Raw genomic sequence first — 18,690 nt, forward strand, 5'->3', positions numbered from 1 at the left:
ATTTTAGACTATGTTCAGACAGAGCAGGGGAGATAATCATTTACTTTTACACCACTTGTTCCATTCTACTGCCAGAAGGTTGTAAAGGGGCATTAGTACAAATGAGAATCAGTGAATTTTGAATTTGTAAACTTAAGTATTTGCACCAGAAACCTGATTCTTAGAGTTATGCTCATCCATTCAGGGAACAGAAAAAAGCCATGTCACCTGTATATCCAGTCAAAACCGACCAATGTATCTTAATTCTAGATATCTGATACTCACAACTAATTAATCATGATCCCCTAGACCAAGAATGATCTTCCAATTGGTGAATAGGCTTGAGATAATTTAAGAGGGGATGCAATTACTTAAGTTCCATGTGGGGCTACAATAAGCCCTGTGATGAAATTGCAAAGAATAACCAAAATGTGAAAACAATTGGATCCCCGACTCCAGTTTCTAATGGCCAAGTGTCCATACTCTCCCCCACTAAAACTACAGCTGCAGGTGGGATTCTTGTTAGCAGTGCCAGAAGAGAGATGAGGGACTGAGGGCTCATTCATATTCTTGGACTGCAGGATCAGCCCCTAAATGGGCATACTGATAGAGGAGATGGTCTCAACAGAAGAAGCCTGAGGCATGTGAGTTGGGAAGTGTAAGGAAGGTTTACACAACTGCTGTTTGTGCTCTTCCTTTTCCCCAAAAGTATAAGGAGGACTTCATTTTGCACTGATGATATATCAGTCAGGCATTTTTCACTGTTACTAAAAATCACTTGAAAATTGAAACAGTTTTTTTTAAATACTTTTTCTCCTTTCATATTCAATGCTTTTACCCAGTGTGACTCCATTTACTTCAGTGGAATTACACCTGAATTACACTGATGTGAGAGCAAAATCAGGTCCATGATTCTTACACGTGCTAGTAAGTGGCAGTACAGGGAGTCTGAATGGATGTAAGGTTAAGCATTCCTCGTCATTGTCTGTCCGTTTTACATTAATGATCAGGTGAATTTCAAGATGCACTGACAGCTCTATTTCACATCTTTATTGATGGCCTGCTTCTGCTCCCACTGAATTCAATGGCAAAACTCCCAGTGACTGCAATAGGAGTAGGATCAGGCCATTATATTGTAGATCCTCATTCTTCATCTTAGTAAGATGTTGAATAAACCAGAAACAATAAAAACTCAGTTAATCTTTGGACATTCACTAAGCATGCATTCATGTACACAATCTCTAAAGAAAACTGTCTATATGGAACTATTTGGATACCAATTTCTTTGGGACCAAAACAAAATAATCCCTCTTGACCTCATTGTCTTATGAAAATCAAAGTCCATTTGGAAAGCAAATTTTGGATTCAGTGAATTCTTAGCCGTACGCTGATACAAATTAATTTACTGCCTGGAAAATGCCCTTTATTTTATCTCTCAAGGTATATCTTAAGAGACCAGGAAGAAGGATAAATTGCAAGGTTTGTTCCAGTAACAAATCAACATCTTTCATTTACTATCCAGAATCCCATTTCTGTGAAACAGGCCTTAGAATATAAATCACCATGCAGTATACTTACACTTATAAAATATGCTGGTTAGGAGGAAAAAAAGACCCCCAGGATTATTTTCCATTTTCATCTGCTTATATCTCTTGATTTTTTTGCTGGAGGAATGTGCTGAAAGAAAAGGTTTTGTCTGGATGATAGGAGATAGGAAATCGTGCAGAACTCTCCTATTCCCAGATAGAGGGACACAATGCTTATAGGGTGGAATTTTCGAAAGTGCTCAGGCAATTTGGTTAAACAGTGGGATATACTTTCATGAAAATGTTGTCCCTTTTAAAACTAAAATGAAATCAAATGAAAAACATCAAAATAGAAAACTTTAAATTTCTCTGACCAGCTGTAGCATTTAGCCTTACTATTCTCTCATTGAAGTTGTAAGTAAATCTCCCATTGGCTCCAGTGATAGCAGATGTAGGCCAACATTGAGTGCGTTGGTAAATCCATGTGTTTATGAAACATGGAACAAAATGAAACCCCATAACATAAAATCAGAACCCAAGAGAAACAACCTTTTAGAGGATTTCTCTTTCATAGAGATCACAAAAGATACAGGTAGGCAAGTTTACATACTGCCAGATTCTGTGTTGATGGTTGAATTTGCCACATTATTCATGTACCAAGAAGAGAGAAGATAATTCAAAAAAATTTATGTTACTAATCCTCTGAGCAGGATCCATCTTTTTCTTCTGTGTTTGTACAGCCCCAGCACAATGAGGTTCCAGTGTATGACTGGCACTCCTAGGCCCTACCACAATACATATAATAAAAGGAGAGAGTATTTTCTTAAGAGCAGCAACTGCCAGTTGTAGCTAAACACATATTTCAATACAGACAACATGCTGTAAAATACGTAAAAGTTCCATTGAGAAGTAGTAGCTGTTACCAAACTATGGCTGCTTATATAGGGTGAAATTGACCTCCAATATTATTATTATTTTTAGCTGGGGGGGACGATCCAATAACAAACATTTCCATTTTGATCCCATTGAATTTGACTGAAAGTGAAGATTTTTCATTCATAATTGTTTCTTCAGAAAAAATTTGGAAAATTTTTTGAATAAAATGAAAAATTTTCATTGTGTTTTGAAATTTGTAGTGGAAACGAGTCCCTTATTTTATGACCAGCCTTTGTCATCAACAAGTGTAATACTGCATACTGACCTGCAGGAGATGTGGTACCTTTAAACTTTCTGCTGAAGATTAATCCTTTATAACACAAATTGCCCTTCTAGTAGCTTCTTCATAGACTGTGGCATTCACATTAATTACATTGAACTCTGAATGCAAGGGCAAATCCATCCTGAGTGATGGGACGATTTGCAATTGCCAGCTTGTGAACTTAGCCATTTTTGTGTGTAGCAAAAGGTTCTGAGCCCAGTTGTCAATATGAAATGCTTCAGATCTATATTTTGCCCACATATGCTCAGCTACATTTATTTACAAACCATGTGCCTTGAGTCTGACCTTAGGTTTACCTTGAATTTTGCAGACTGAAGAAACAAATTATTAAGTAGCTATAAGAGGCAAGAAGACAGCCTTGGAAAAAGCAGGATATGAGATGACTTAAGAAAATGTAAAACAAATCTCATCATGTAACCAAACAGACTTAGCTATCTTTTGTGGTGAAAGCCAATTATGCCATGTTTCTGGGCAAATGTTTCATGCCAGATCTATTGATTATTCTCTGCTGCCTGTAGAATTTTTTGAAATGTGAAACTTGACCTGCAGTTAATGTGGTCTAATATATTGTGATCAATTTGTGGGGACCGTAAGAGGGAAGTTCCGGGGAATTTATGGACCTTGTCTTTAAGGTGCAGCTTTGCATAATAAAAACTGTAATGCAACGACATTCCCACCTTCAGTGAAAAATGCTTTCCTGACACTCCAAAAAGGGAGTCTACATGATGCTGATGTGATGCATCTGGGGTGAAACACATCAGCTGTCTAAACAGTGCACAGCCACAGATTTAACACCTGGGCCTGATCGTGTAGCCTTTTATAGGGTAATAAGGAACCAACCGGATCCTCATTGTGATTACAAACAAACAAAAACACCAAAGCAACCAACCCAGAAGCTGCAACTCTGACACAATTACAGTCACATAAACACAACACTAGAAGAATCAGAACATGAAACTCAGCAGGTTGTGAATAAAGTTTAGTCAGCTTTGTTAATTACTATGAGACAAAGTGTATTTAGACACAGAGCAGTTTAAAAAAATGAGTAATGAGTAAACTAAACCTCCAAAATAACAGTTAACAATTAAAACAGTGAGGAGCACAACTGTTCAGAGAAGATTCAAGACTGATGACATATCCAAAAAGCCTGAATGCAAATTCTCATGTGGGTCATCAAAAACTTTCTTAGGGTACGTCTATACCCAGCCGCTAGTTCGGCGGCTGGCAATCGAACTTCTGGGTTCGACTTATTGCGTCTTGTCTGGACGCGATAAGTCGAACCCGGAAGTGCTCGCCGTCGACTGCGGTACTCCAGCTCGGCGAGAGGAGTACCGCGGAGTCGACGGGGGAGCCTGCCTGCCACGTATGGACCGAGGTAAGTTCGAACTAAGGTACTTCGAACTTCAGCTACGTTATTCACGTAGCTGAAGTTGCGTACCTTAGTTCGATTTGGGGGTTTAGTGTAGACCAAGCCTTAGTGCAATTAGAGGTCCCCCGTGACTTATAGTTGAATAACTTTTCTTGGTTTTTCATTAAGGAAACTGCGGCAACAAGGATGATATATTCCTAAGTGAAAGTCAAGAACAGTTGTGTGTTGAATGTATGTGCTGGATAACAAAAGCATATTTCTCAAAGCAACCCTAATATGGTAGACTTCTCTCGCTATGTGCATCTTTGTTTTATAGCCATGTATTATCCTACAATAACCAGGTCAATTTTGGGATCATATGCATAACCCAGGTGTATGGTGTGACGGTGCACCCCATAAGGCTTTATGGAAATATGCTTATGAATGTATATGTGACATAACTGGAATATGTTTTATGCTACATATGCCATGTAACATATCTCTGTAAAGGTTATGATCTACTGAATACATTCCTCCTATTTGTATGCACGTATCATTTTTGTACTTGAAGTTAGGAATATTGGCTGTATACTTGCTTGATTTCTAAGTAGGCTTAGTAAAGCATTTGGTCAGCTTCTTGAGAAAGGAATGTGCAAATTAAGTGCCCAATCAAGAACCACTTAAGTCAACAATGAACTTGAAGATGCCAATCTACATTGGAGCTTTCCCAGGAATGTGGCTTGGCTGGTAAGAAACTCAGTCATGCATGGACATGTGACTTGCCCATGTGACTGCAAAACTCCATCTTGGAATTGGAATTTGCATAGGAGAGAGGAGGGGGTCTCCACCCACAACAGAAAGTCTACTTAAACCCCTGGGAGACCCCTCCATTTTGTCTTCAGCTGGCTCAAGAGATAGCCTCTCCACCCCCAAGGATATCTGAAAGAAACTGGAACAAAGGACAGTAACTACAGGTGGTGTGAGTGATTGCTGGACCCAGACTAGAAGGAGACTAGTCTGTAAAAGGAAGCATACTGGAACACCACTGTGAGTGAGGTTTTATCTGTATTCAGTCTTCTTACTGTATTAGACTCAGACTTGCGTTTTTTATTTTATTTTACTTAGTAATTCATTTTGTTCTATCTGTTATTACTTGGAACCACTTAAATCCTACTTTCTGTATTTAATAAAATCACTTTTTACTTATTAATTAACCCAGAGTATGTATTAATACCTGGGGGGGCAAACAGCTGTGCATATCTCTCTATCAGTGTTACAGAGGGCGAACAATTTATGAGTTTACCCTGTATAAGCTTTATACAGGGTAAAACAGATTTATTTTGGGTTTGGACCCCTTTGGGAGTTGGGCATCTGAGTGTTAAAGACAGGAACACTTCTTAAGTTGCTTTCAGTTAAGTCTGCAGCTTCGGGGCACGTGAGTTCAGACCCAGGGTCTGTGTTGGAGCAGACTGGTGTGTCTGGCTCAACAAGACAGGGTGCTGGAATCCCAAGCTGGCAGGGAAAGCAGGGGCAGAAGTAGTCTTGGCACATCAGTTGGCAGTTCCCAAAGGGATTTCTGTGATCCAACCCGTCACATATGGGTTGTGCACTCGGAAGTTCTACAGAAGGCCCTGGGACAGACAAGGGGTGGGGCAGGCATTCTCTCACATCAAAGAGCACCCAGAAACCGACTATGCAGCTGCTTCACCATCCTTTCCCTGCAGGGGTTGTGATTGGCATGGATCCACAGTCATGGATCCAGTACTGACATCCCTATCCTTAGCCTGCTGTACCTCTCCAAACCCCTTGTAGGCTAGTATAGCCAGTGCAGCTTGAGCTGTTGGTGCGGATGAGGATATCTCACATGAAAAAGCATGAGTTGCTACTGCTTGAGCTATGGTACTAAGACCCCTTATTCAACATAGCTTTTGAGCACATGTTTAACTATAGACACATGAGTGATCCCACTGACTTCAAAGTTAAATCCATGTCTCAGTGCTTTGCTAGATAGGGGTCTCAAGCTTTATGTGGCCCAGCCAGAAGAGAGGAGCAAAGGCCTACATTCTCCTAGTGTGAGTTATACTAGGGCACAGGTGTCCTCCTGGAGCTGTGCTCTGTGGTGCCCCCTTGAGAAGCACAAGTCACCTTCTCCCACCAAATCACACAGCAGAAGCACAATGGGTCTGCTCCACTGGCAGTCCTTTAAGACTGTAGAAGCAAGGCTGTGTCTTTGGGCGGGAAGCTAGGATTTGCCTCTCTCTCTATTTACTAGTCAGAGCAAGAGAGGAAAAATGAACCAGCGATCGCCAGACCTTGTGGCACTACGAAAAACTTCACTGTGAGCTCAGATCTCCTGTAAATTAGCCAGAACCAAGGAGTGACTAGTGCTGAATGGTACAGTGTTTCAATTGTTCATTGTATTATATTGTCTCTTTTAAATTGGAAGCTCATCTGTGCAAGGAACATGGCTTACACAGTGCTTTACACAAACACTGTAAGCCTACAGTGTCATAAGCATTCTTTTAAATAATAATACAGTAACATTTGCTTCTGCTCTAGATTCTTGTGACACTATGAATAGTTCGAAAGTCCACTGAAGTCAGTGGAGGCTTTCCCATAGATTTTTTTTAAATGGGTTTTGGACTGGGCCTACGGTGAAGAGAAGTTGATGGTATAGATTGTATTGTTGTTCTGCACATCCAGCTATCAAACCATTTCTTTGTCCCACCCACAGCTCTCAACTTTTTGTCTATTTAAGGAAACATTATCTGCACGCTAAACTAAATTGCTTCCTTGAGATGCTCTGATAGAGTCTGATCCAAAATCCATTAATGTCAATAGAAACACTCCCATTGACTTCAGTGGACTTTGGATTGGGCACATTGTGAACTGCTTCCTATGGTTTTCACCCAATCAATAGCAAGGTTATCTAGTTAAATCTGTATCTGCTTCATGGAGAAAACACTACCAACTCAAGATCATCAGATTGCAAATAATAATCATTTTGTTGCCTGTTTGTCCATCCATCCTCTCTATCTCATCTATCATGTCCAAGGTATTTATATTGAGGTCCTAGATGTTTAGGACTGATAATAATTTTCAAGTATTTGCATAGTGCAAAATCTTGTGCTTGAATTACTTGTGCATTAGAATGAATCCTTGCACGGAGATTGTGGAGTGAGAGCAGTTACTAAATGGTTAAGGTTACAGCTGAGTTTCCATTTGAAGCCTTATTTTGTTCCCTTGTCCCTTCAAAAAGAACTATAGGGGCCTCAAAATTGGTAGGTGAGAGCTGGATCAAAGGTAGAATTTTTGAAGAAAATTGGAAGGGAATCAGACATGTGGTTATTAAATTATGACATCCTAGAGCTTTAAAAAGAGTTCTGAATTTTTTTGTCACTGTGTAGTAAAATAAATTGAAAGAAGACGAATGACACAACCTACCTTATTGGACTCTCTACTCAATAGCAGAGGTCTTGTGCTCAGGATAATTTAGCTGGTTAAAATCAAATGGCCAAAGTTGTTGTTTTTAATAACATTGTTAGGGAAGGTGAGCTTCATATGGGATATCAAAGGACTGCTGGAGGCCTAAGCTTTCATTTAAAAAAATAATCTGCAAAAAGTTTGCAGGAAATGCATAACTTCCAAAATCTTGCAAGCAGGGGGAGCAGAATGGGGCGGGGGTAGGCTTAGGGTTACCATTCGTCCGGATTTACCCGGACATGTCCTCCTTTTTGTACTAAAAATAGCGTCCGGGGGGAATTTGTAAAGCACTCAAAATGTCCGGGATTTCCCCCCTCCCCCGGCAGAGCAGAGCGAGGGGGTGGGAGGGCTGCAGGAAAGTCCCGGACTGGACTCAGGAGCAGCTGTAGAGGAGCCGGATCCGCCCTGCATTCTGAGCAAGTGTATCAGCACAAAGTGCAGCCCTCCCCTTTTGCAACTGGGAGCGGTTTCTGCCATGCAGCGTAGCAAAACGGGAGCAAGAGCACTTTGTGCTGATACAAGGGCAGCTCTCCCCTGCAGCCCGGTCCGGCAGCACTGTGCAGGGCCAGGGACCAGGTTTTGTTGTGCTGGGGAGCTAAGCCACGTGTCCGGCTGGCACAGAGCCCAACACCCTGTTCTGAGCAGCAGGGTAAGGGGGCCAGGGGGCAGGAGAAGGGGCAGGGAGGTTCTGGAGGGGGCAGTCAAGAAACGGGGGGGGCTTTTGGGGGGAAGTGGAGAAAGTTTTGGGCAGTCAGGGTACAGGTAGGGGGTAGGGTCCTGGGGGGCAGTTGGGGGGGTCTTAGGAGGGGGCAGTTAGGGGACAAGGAACAGGGAGTCTTAGGTAGGGGGTGGGGTTCTGGAGGGCAGTTAGGAGCAGGGGTCCCAGGAGGGGGCAGTCAGGGGACAAGGAGCGGGGGGGTGGGGGACTGGAAGTTCTGGGGGGGAGCTGTCAGGGGGCAGGAGTGGGGAGAGGGATCGGAGCAGTCAGGGGACAGGGAGCAGAGGGGTTTAGATGGGTTGGGAGTTCTGGGGGGGGCTGTCAGGGGGTGGGGAGTGGTTGGATGGGGCGTGGGAGTCCCAGGGGTCTGTCTGGGTGTGGGGGTGTGGATAAGGGTTGGTGCAGACAGGGGACAAGAGGCAGGGAGGCTTAGATAGGGAGTGGAGTCCTGGGGGGCAGTTAGGGGCAGGGGTCCCAGGAGGGGGCAGTCAGGGGACAAGGAACGGGGGGAGGGTTGGGGGTTCTGGGGGGGCGGGAAGTGGGAGGGGCAGGGGCGGGGCTAGGGCGGGGCTCCTCCCGTCCTCTTTTTTGCTTGCTGAAATATGGTAACCCTAGGTAGGCTTGCTTTGGATTATCCCCATCTGCAAAGTTTGGGGCCTATAGAAAGGGGGCAGATAACCTTCTAATCTCCTCCCTCACAAGCCCCCGGCTTTCACCAGTCACTCCACCCTGCAGATTTGCTGAGGTCTGCAGAAAGGAAATCCTAGGTCTACAGACTTCCAGAGATAGGTGCATGTGGGCAGATTTGGGTTGGGGTTCTAGAGAGTAGGAGGTTGAAAAGAAGATTTGGGGCTTCCAATTCTTTTAAATTAAACTAAAGAAAGAAAAGGAGCTTCCCACTTTGCCAAGTCTGTGCAAGCCTCCAAATATGGGGAATAATTAATTGATTTAAGGTCTGGAAAGATTAAGCATAAAACTCCAGACTGACTTTTTATGCACCCCACTCCACCACCACTTCTCTTTTCACAGTTTTTGTTTTGTAGCAGAATTTTATTCAGCTCAGGAAGACCTCAGATCTGCAAAATGGGATGTTTGTTACCCCCGCCCCCACCCCAGTTCAGAATTGCAACTTACTTGAGCCTAATTGTGGAGTGTTGAAAGTTTGACGGAAGCTGTCTTTTAATGCATCCAAAAAGAATGTGGGCTTTTCTTTGCTCCTCTCTGTTAACGTTTGGTGTTTTGTTTTGTTTTAAAGATTACATGAAAATGCAATTCTAAATAGAATAAAAAACAATTAGAATTGGGGGGTTTTATGTGTGTGCATGTTGGGGTGGGGATGTTAAGTATATCTCAGTGCTGAGATAGGAAAAAAATACATAGCTCTCTAAATACTATTATGAGTATTTCATAGCAAAGGAGTAAGAGCACAGCAACAGATTTCTATTATACCCTCTCTCTTTTGTCTGAGTGAAAACGGCCATTTAATGATGGGTTTTATTCTTTTTACACATTCATTTTATTTTAGCACTGAATTTTAGCTGTTAGGCCAGTATTAGGGGAATACTCATTCATCCTCTGCGCTCTTTGACTACGTATTGAGCAATTCTTTGGAAGTGCCCATCATGTGCTTATGTTAAAGCCCCATTAACTCTACAGAAGAGCTGGTTGGGAATTTGCCACTGGGCTGATTTTATGATGGAAAAGGCAGTTTCTGTAAAATTTTGCATGGTCAAACATTGATTTTTGCTGAAAATTTTCAATTTGCCATTGGGAACATGGAAACAAAATATTTTCTTTTGGGCCAGCAATCCAAATACAGATCCCATAAGGCAAAATGCACCAATATGGAAATGCATTTTAATGCGGAACTGATTCAAAATGAAGTGTTTCAGGTCAGTTCAACAAAACAAACACTTAGATTTTGGATTCATCTCTATCAAAAATGCCAAAATGTTTGGTCATGTCTGAATTGAGTTGTTTGGAACTCTTTGTTCTGCAAAAATGTTGATATTTCAACATTTCATCACGATTCAGAACAAAACAATGTTGACATATTAGGATTTCCCATGGGATGGAAATTCCAACTTTCTCTCAATTCTATTCTACTAGCTGGCATGGGAGGGACAGGGTGTTACTCTGACTTGCTATAGGTGAGTGGCAGATACCACCAATTTGGTCAACTTATTGTACCCTCTCTACACACATGCACATCATTTGAAAGCTTAGGTCTACTTTAAGATGAGGTGTGATGTGGAGCTGTCAACAAGTGCTGCTAATACCATAGACATGGGGATAAACAGTGACACCATCGCCTCATTGAAATGACCACTTGGAAATATCTGCATTTGTTTCTGTTAGTTTAATGACTATGCATTTAAGACATAAAATTGGATTTCTTTGTGACTTTAAAGGATCATAACAACAATCTAAAGGTAAAACAAAATCTAATAATAAATTTGCACAGGTATCATTGAAATGTAATAATGCCGGTGCCATTTCTAGTCAATGTCATTATCATGTTCATCATTAGGATCTCTGTCAAGAGTATGTGGGTTACCACTGTCTTCATTGCCTTGGCATGAACACAGTTCTGTGCAGAGATTGTTCTGATTACAGACACTACAAAAGAGACTCTAATTGCCCTGTGAGAGTAAGTGAATTTTCTTTCCCATGCTTCAGTGATATTTCTTGTGATGCTGGACTATCAGCAGGCTGTCCTTGTATTACCACTCTAGCTATTGAATGGAAGGTATTCTTTCCATCGTTGGTCTCTATGTTGATGTCTATATTATCTCCTTCATGGATGAGATTTCCACCAGCATGAAGTGGTACAGTTTCATATGGAAATGACACACCTCCCTGGAGTCTTTCTACTTCAGTTTTGGCAGCACTAGTGATGAACTGCCTCAGCTCATCATAATAAATGCAGAATCTATGAAGGTGTAACGTGTGTCAATTAAACTGTGAGATGTAGATGTGCAATAAGGCTTATGCACAGATGTGTGATAATTTTTGAACTGTTACATATTATGCACTCCACAGTAGAGAGACATCTTCTTTGCATGTCTTCTGAAAGATGATAATCAATCCTGGCTGAATTATATGCTTCTTTATCTATCATAAGAACAGCCATCCTAGGTCAGACCAATGGTCCAGTATCTAGTTCAGTATCCTCTCTTCTGAGAGTGGCCAGTGCCAGATGCTTCAGAGGCAATGACAGAACATGGCAATTATTGAGTGACCAATCCCTTGTTGTTAAGTCCTAGCTTCTGGCAATCAGAAGTTAGGGACACCCAGAAAATGGGATTGCATCCTTGACCATCTTGGCTAATAGCCATTCATGGACCTAACCTCCATGAACTTATCTCATTCTTTTTTTGAACCCACTTATAATTTTGTCCTTCACAACATTTCTGGCAACAAGTTTTACAGGTTGACTGTGTGTTGTGTGAAGTACTTCCTTATGTTAGTATTAATTAATGCTGCCTATTAATTTCATCAGGTGACCCCTAGTTATTGTTGTTTACTCTTTCACATAACACTCCCCTATTCATTTGCTGCACACCATTCATGGTTTTATAGACCTCTATTATATCCTCCCTCATTCATCCTTTTTCCAAGATGAACAGTCCCAGTCTTTTTAATCTCTCCTCATATGGAAGCTGTTCCATACCCCTAATCATTTTTGTTGCCCTTCTCTGTACCTTCTCCAATTCTAATATCTTCTTTGAGATGGAGTGACCAAAATGGCACTCGATATTCAAGGTGTGGACATACCACAGATTTATACAGTGGTATTATTATATTTACTGTCTTATTCTCTCTCCTTTTCATAATGGTTCCTAACCTTCTGTTAGATTTTTTCGACTGCAGTCGCATGTTGAGTGAATGTCTTCAGAGAACTATCCACAGTGACTCCAAGAACTTTTTTGAGTGGCAACAGCTAATTTAGACCCCAGCATTACATATGTATATTTGGGAATATGTTTTCCAACTGACATTGCTTTGCATAATCAGCACTGAATTTCATCTGCCATTTTGTTGCCCAGTAACCCAGTTTAGTGAAATCCCTTTGTGACTTTTCACAGCTCTGGACTTAATTATCTTGAGTAATTTTGTATTATCTGCATATTTTGCCACTTTACTTGCCCTGCTTTTCAAGATCATTAATGAATATGCTGAACAGCACAGGTTGCAGGCCAGATCCTTGGGTGACTCTGCTCTTTACTTTTCCCCACTGGAAAAACTGACTGTTTATTCCTACCCTTTGTTTCCTATCTTTTAATCAGTTACTAGTCCATGAGAGGGCCACCCCTCTTATCCCATGACTGCTTACTTTGCTTAGGAGACTTTGATGAGGGACCTTATCAAAGGCTTTCTAAAAATCCAAGTACACTATATCAACTGGATCACTCTTATCCACATGCTTGTTGATACCCTCAAAGAATTCTAATACACTGGTGAGGCATGATTTCCCTTTGCAGAAACCACATTTACTCCTCCCCAACAAAGGATCAACCAAAAGATAAACTCCTGCACCAACTGTGACACAAGTAGCTGACCTCTGTAATCTACGATCCACTTGACATTGGATAACATTCTGAGGTTTTCATTTTGGCTATTTCAGACCAAAAGATTGAAGCAGCATTGTATAAAACCACTTGTTCATTTGAAAACTGTTTAAAACCACTTGTTCATTTGAAAACTGTTTGTCAGGCTCACTCGCCAGAACAAAACATCCACAAAACATTTAGATGACTTAAGTGTGATGGGTTCGGTCCCAGAGACCCCCTTGGGATTGTCACCTGAGCCCGTTTCTGAGCCAGTTTTCCCTGCTTGGGACTCCAGATCCCTGCCTTGTTGAGCCAGACACGCTAGCCTGCTGCAACACAGACCCAGGTCTTGTCCAAGTCCCCAAAGCTGCAGACTTTAACCAAAAACTGCTCACCAAGACACCTATCTCCAGCACCCAGACACCCAGTTCCCAATGGGATCCAAACCCCAAATAAATCCAAACCCCAAATAAATCCTATATATTGCTTATACAGGGTAAACTCAAATTGTCCGCCCTTGATAACACTGATAGAGAGAGATGCACAGCTGTTTGCTCCCCCAGGTATTAATCACTTAACTGGGTTAATTAATAAACAAAAGTGATGTTATTAAATATAAAAAGTAGGATTTAAGTGGTTTCAACTAATAACAGACAGAACAAAGTAAGTTACCAAGAAAAATTAAACAAAACACACACGTCTAAGCCTAATTTATTTAAGAAACTGAATACAGGTAAAACTCACCCTCAGAGATGTTCCAATAAGCTTCTTTCCCTGGTACAGTTCTTGTTAGTTCCAGCAGGCATCTTAGATGAAAAGCAGGGGATTTCACATGACAGGGAATTACCCTTTGTTCTGTTCTACCCCCTTTTATATCTTTGGCATAAGGTGGAATCTTTTGTCTCACTGGGACCCTACCCCTCCTCCTAAATGGAGAAGCACCAGGTTTAAGATGGATTGCAGTATCATGTGACCTGGTCACATGTCCTGTAAGACCTCATTCTTCATTATCCACTTCACATACAAAGGAAGGCTTTCAGGTCAACAGAGCCATTTACAGCCAATTCTCCTAGTCAATGGGAGCCATCAAGATTCTAAACCACCATTAATGGCCCACACTTTGCATAATTACAATAGGACCTCAGAGTTAACTTCATATTTCTAGTTTTAGATATTTAAGAATGATACATACATACAAATAGGATGAACACACTCAGTAAATTATACGCTTTGTAATGATACCTTACAAGAGACCTTTTGCATAAAGCATATTTCAGTCACATTATATTTACATTCCAAGCATATTTTCATAAAGCATATGGAGTTCAACGTCACATTAAGTTCCTAATGCAGATTGCTAGCAGTTCTGATAGCATCAGCTAATGTTGCACTGCATAGAACAATGGTAGACTTGTCTTGTTCATACTGTGCATGGAATGAAATTTCAGAACGATAGTGTTTTTCTAACCTTGCCTGTAACTTGCTACTGAAATAGTTTGCAGTTTCTACCTGTGACAGTGGTGTGCAACAGTAGCTGATCCAGCACTCTGATCACTGCAACTCAAATGAATTACTCTAGAGTAGACCTGACTAAGAAGAGCTGTGCCTAACTGATGGATTGGGACAGGCAGAGGAGCCCATTGGGCAGAAAATAGAAAAGACAGAGGAAGGAAATGCAAAGGGGTAGAGAGACTTTCAGAGTCAGAGCCTAGAGAGATCTCCCAGGGGGAAGATCCTACTGTCTTTCCCCCCTTACCCCCAAGGCAGCTAAGGATTGTGTGTCACTGCAAATACAGGGCTGCACAAGTCTATAAGGGCAGGTGCGGGGGAAGGACCCAGAAATAAACCACACGAGGTGCTCACCAGAAGAAGGTGGCTGAGCTGTCTGTAACTTGAAAAGAGACACGAGTGGGACCCTACCCTGTCACATTACATCTGAAGGAAGTAGGCTTTGTATCCTTGGAGCAGCTTGGACAGAAGTGCCTTATTGTCATACATAAGTTCATTGTCTAGGTGTACAATCATCTGATAGCATGCAGTCCCATAAGGTGACTGTATTGTTGCAAAACTAAATGATTTTGCTTTAAGATTCATTTTACTCAAGTAGAGAGAAAGGCACATTGAGTGATAACCTCCATCCTTAGCAATCAAGTCTTCCACAGATATTCTGTGCAACGTGTCATATCATTTTTGTTGTCTCCTTATCTGAGAGCAACCTATCTTTTTTATAATGTTTCTTGCTGTCTTGTGTGTGTGTTTGGCTTTTTCCCCCCTCAAGCAAACAATCCAACAGGACCAGTCACTGGAAGATGTGTTTTGGTCTGGTGTCTATAGAAGCAGGTGAACATGAAGCCATCTGATCAGATTCAGAGTCTGTTTTCTTTCCTGTGCTCAGTACAACTCAGACATGAGCCACATTTAACTTGCTTGTGTATTTCTGAAAGTAATCCCAGTGATAGATGAGGTGATAGCAATACTCTAAACTAGAGTTCATCTCTTCTGGCTTCTGCTGTCAGCATCACAGAAATCTGTCCAGCATTGGTGGCTTTTGACAAATTTGCATTCTTTTGATTTTTCTTGACAAATCACATATTTTTCAAAGTTTGTGGAGAGTCTCTCTTTGATGTAAGCTTTAAGGGGCTTGTATCCTCCATACCTTTATACTGTAACTTCACACACTGTAGAGGTGATATTCCCAAAGTATATTGGTAGCATTACTTACCACTACCACATGCTAAAGAGCTCCATCATTTCTGGGCGGGAAACTTACCCATGCAAAACCAATAAAAAGGAATCTTAATACTTTTATTGTCTGGTAGATTTGACCAACAAACACCACGTTAAGGTGCTGAAATTAACTTAAACTGTAAAACTGTAGTCATAGGGTAATACTCCCTCAGCTACCTAGTCCTTTTGCCTAGTCTGCCACTCACAACATACACACCGTTTCTTTTCCCCAGGTTCTGGGCATTGCACAGCATAGCACAGGCATGTGTCAGGTGGAGCCTTCCATCCAGCTTCCTCTACCACACCCACCTCACTCTCTGGGCAACTCCCCTTGTTCCAGTTACATATCTTCCCTTGATTGAGCTAATTATCTCATTAGCCCACTCATTTCCCCCAAGTGTCCACAATCCCTGCCAGAGCAGGTTAGCGGATTCCAATTAAGCTTGTGATATTTTCCGTTGTGGAATTTCCTAAAAGGGCAGCATCCTACAGCTAGTATTCTGTCATAGTCTGGTCACCGTGTTTCTGGAACTGTGCAAAAAATGACACTCTCATTCTGAGTGCCCTTGTTTCATCTCACCTCCCAGGCTTATGGCACCACTTGACCAGTTTACATCAGACCTTATCTGATACATAAAATAAGCTTTCAAATGATACGGGATGTGGGTGGGTGTAGGGTGGATACATTAAACTCCAAAATATGGCCCTTTGGGGAGAAGTGCTGCACACCTGCTAACTTCAAAGTGCTAACCACAAACAATCTTTGCTCTTCGGGGAGGGCACGGTCTGCCACTTTGCCCAGTTCCTCCATAGGGCACAAGCTGGTGAACTCTTTGAACTCTTCGCCATGTGCTGGGCACAAATTGGCCCTGGTATTTATACTAGGGACTGAATGACTAAGTAAACAGGTGATAGGACGTTGTGCTTCTTAGTCCCTGGTTCACATGCTGCTTGAGACTAGTGACTGAAATAATCATTTCTGTGTGATGGCCTATGTGAAATGAGTTGGTGGTGTCTGTCCATTTCCTTAGGGGTTTGTGTACATTACAAATGCCACCCCCACAACTAGCCCCCTTTGTTTGCAGTCTCAGTGCTCAGACCAAAGACTAAACAAAGATGGAGAATGAAATCCTCTCTTTCCAGTAGAAATAGTTATTCCAGGCCAGGGCAGAGAACAATGGGCGAGGCACACTAGAAAGATTTCACTGCTTCTTATGGACCCAATAAAAGATGCCAATTCATAGGACTATAAATCCATGCTGCCCCTGTCCCAGCCTTAAATTCATTAATTCAAATGGACTTTATTTATATGGTTCAGATCATGATCATGAACTCTCTTTGTTATCTTGTAAATCAGTTTTGTGTTGTTAGGGTTGTGTCATAGAAAGGATCTAACAGGTCAGATGTAATAACAAGCATGCAGTGGAAACCTGAATAACCAGCCAGAATGTGGGCATAGTGTTGCTGATGTGACATGAAAAATGAGTGAAAATGTTATTGTGGTGAGAAATGGGGAGAAAATGGTAATATTATGTAGCTGTCATCTGCGTGTGCAGGGAATGAGGCACATAAATACCCCTCTGTTGACACCAGAATGCATGAGTGTTGCGTGAACTTCACAGAGATGAGGGGCCAGAACCTCAACTGGTACACATTTGTATTGCTGCACTCATGTCAAATGAGCTACTCTTCTTTACATCAGTTGATGATCTGGTCTTCAGTTTTAAGAACTGAATCCTGAAGTTTAGTTTGCAAGGGGGTGGAATCCAACCAGACACTGCAAGATTGCTGCTAGTTTTAAAATCAATGAACGCACATTTACAAAAGAATCCTGGGCTCTCCCCACAACACCCCTTTGCATTTCCCCACCTCACCAGCAAACCACCAAGAACCTCTTGCTTGTCTCTTCTGTCTTCAGGGATCGCTGGCAGCCTCTTCTCCTTCCTGGGCTTGAGTGGCCCCTCCTTTGATGCTCAGGGGTGATTGCTCCTTTTTCTTGTTTCTTTAGGAGGCTGGCCGCTCGGAACCCTCCTCTCTAAACCCCTCTGTACACAGAGCAGTGGGAGAAATGCATGGCATGTGTTCCATAAGATGTGATGCAATGGAAATGAAGCCCCTGAGGACTCAACAACAACCATGAAATATGAAATATAGGACTTCCCTTTCTAGCTCAGGGGTAGGCAACCTATGGCGCGTGTGCCGAAGGCGGCATGTGAGCTGATTTTCAGTGGCACTCACACTGCCCGGGTCCTGGCCAGGGGGCTCTGCATTTTAATTTAATTTTAAATGAAGCTTCTAAAACATTTTAAAAACCTTATTTACTTTACATACAACAATAGTGTAGTTATATATTATAGACTTTTAGAAAGAGACATTCTAAAAATGTTAAAATGTATTACTGGCACGCGAAACCTTAAATCAGAGTGAATAAATGAAGACTCGGCACACCACTTCTGAAAGGTTGCCGACCCCTGGTCTAGCTTGTCATTTTTGGCACACTAGACCCTGCACAAACCTTAGGAGAAGGTAGCACTAAGTATCAGCTGCCTGTAGGGAACAGTAACTGTCCCTCTTCTACTGTGCTATGTAAATATATGTGTGGGTGTTAAAGGGGCTTCATAAAAACAATGAGGAGTCCGGTGGCACCTTAAAGACTAATAGATTTATTGGGCATAAGCTTTTGTGGGTAAAAATCCACTTCTTCAGACGCATGGAGTGAAAATTACAGATACAGGCATAAATATATATTGGCACATGAAGAGAAGGGAGTTACCTTAAAAGTGGAGAACCAATGTAGAAGGCCAATTCAGTCAGGGTGGATGTGATCCACTCCCAATAATTGATGAGGAGGTGTCAATACCAAGAGATGGAAAATTGCTTTTGTAATGAGCCAGCCACTCCCAGTCCCTATTCAAGCCCAAATTGATGGTGTTAAGTTTGCAAATGAATTGTAGCTCTGCAGTTTCTCTTTGAAGTCTGTTTTTGAAGGGTTTTTTTGTTGAAGAATGGCTACTTTTAAATCTGCTATTGAGTGTCCAGGGAGATTGAAGTGTTCTCCTACTGGCTTTTGTATGTTACCATTCCTGATGTCTGATTTGTGTCCATTTATCCTTTTATGTAGAGACTGTCTGGTTTGG

The sequence above is a fragment of the Chrysemys picta genome, chromosome 7, assembly GCF_011386835.1.
Source record: "Chrysemys picta bellii isolate R12L10 chromosome 7, ASM1138683v2, whole genome shotgun sequence".
NCBI classification, from domain to species: Eukaryota; Metazoa; Chordata; order Testudines; family Emydidae; genus Chrysemys; species Chrysemys picta.